Source organism: Gossypium raimondii, chromosome 12 (assembly GCF_025698545.1).
Source record: "Gossypium raimondii isolate GPD5lz chromosome 12, ASM2569854v1, whole genome shotgun sequence".
NCBI classification, from domain to species: domain Eukaryota; kingdom Viridiplantae; phylum Streptophyta; class Magnoliopsida; order Malvales; family Malvaceae; genus Gossypium; species Gossypium raimondii.
In genome coordinates this window covers 29,728,360-29,729,772 of record NC_068576.1, presented here as the reverse complement: position 1 = coordinate 29,729,772, position 1,413 = coordinate 29,728,360, and the positions used below count along the sequence as shown (strand labels likewise).

The following is a 1,413-nucleotide window of genomic DNA, read 5'->3' as shown; positions in this document are numbered from 1 at the left end:
AGGAGACCCGAAATAGAGGCACAACAGTTCAAGCTCAAGCCAATCATGTTCCAGATGCTTCAGACAGTGGGCCAATTCAATGGAATGCTTACTGAAGATCCTAACCTGCACGTAAGACTGTTTATGGTGGTGAATGATTCTTTCAAGTTAGCCGGAGTACCTGAAGATGCACTGCGATTGAAGTTGTTCCCATATTCACTATGGGACAGAGCTCGAGCCTGGTTGAACTCATTACCACCAAACTCAATTTCCACATGACAAGAGTTAGCAAAAGATTCCTCATGAAGTGTTTTCAGCCTAGCAAGAATGCTAAGTTGAGGAACGAGATCACTGCTTTCCAACAAATGGATGATGAGTCCTTGTATGAGGCATGAGAAATGTACAAAGAATTATTACGGAAGTGCCCTCATCATGGAATCCCACATTACATCCAACTTGAGATGTTTTATAATGGTCTCAATGCTCACATGAGGATGGTAGTGGACGCTTCTGCTAATGGTGCTCTCCTTTCTAAGTCTTATAATAAGGCTTATGAAATCATCGAGAGGATTGCTAGTAACAATTATCAATGGCCAACCAATCGAGCAGCATCAAGAAGACAAGTTGCTGGAATACATGAAGTAGACGCTCTTACTTCACTCACATCTCAGGTATCCTAGATTTCCACAATGCTTAAAAATTTTACCACTAATGGGTTTAATAGTTTTGCAGCACAACCACCCAATCAATTTGAAAATGTAGCCTGTGTCTATTGTGGGAAAGGACATTTGTTCGAAGAATGTCCAACGAACCCAGGATTCGTGTATTACATGGGTAACTAGAACCAAAACTGAGGAAGGCAAGGACTACAATCCAATTCCTATAACGCATCGTGGCGAAACCACCCTAATTTCTCCTGGAGTAACCAAGGGGTTGGACCCAGTAACACATATGCCCAACCTAGACTAACCTAGCCACCTATTTTTACCCAACAAGTTCAAAAACAAGCTCAAGTTGAACCATCCAATGGCTTAGAAAACTTGTTGAAGGCATACATAGCCAAGAATGATGCCTTAATCCAAAGCCAAGCAACAACATTGAAAAACCAGGAAAAGCAAATGGTCCAGCTTGCAACTGAACTCAGAAACTGACCACAAGGTGCTGTACCTAGTGATATAGGGAATCCAAGGAATGTAAGGAATGATCATTGTAAACTGTTGACATTGAGGAGCGGAAAGACATTAGTGCCCAACACCGTCGAAGTTGAAGAGGAGCCAGCTGATGCTCAAGACACAGAGGAAGTTAATCGAGTGTTGAAATTCCAGTTTCATCAGAACCAGAATCTACAAAATCTGATAAGGTAACTTTTGAACCATTCAATTCTGATAAACTAACAACTTCAAAGACTTCAAAAGCAGAAGTAGGAAGTTTTAT

The 1,413-nt window shown here is 41.3% G+C and overlaps 1 non-coding gene across 1 annotated transcript; it reads right to left on the bottom strand.

Annotated features, from left to right (window-relative positions):
* Window positions 1-311: 311 nt before the first annotated feature.
* Window positions 312-418, bottom strand: LOC128035641 (small nucleolar RNA R71). The gene has a single exon (XR_008192192.1). It is a non-coding gene; the product is annotated as a small nucleolar RNA R71 (small nucleolar RNA).
* Window positions 419-1,413: the final 995 nt, after the last annotated feature.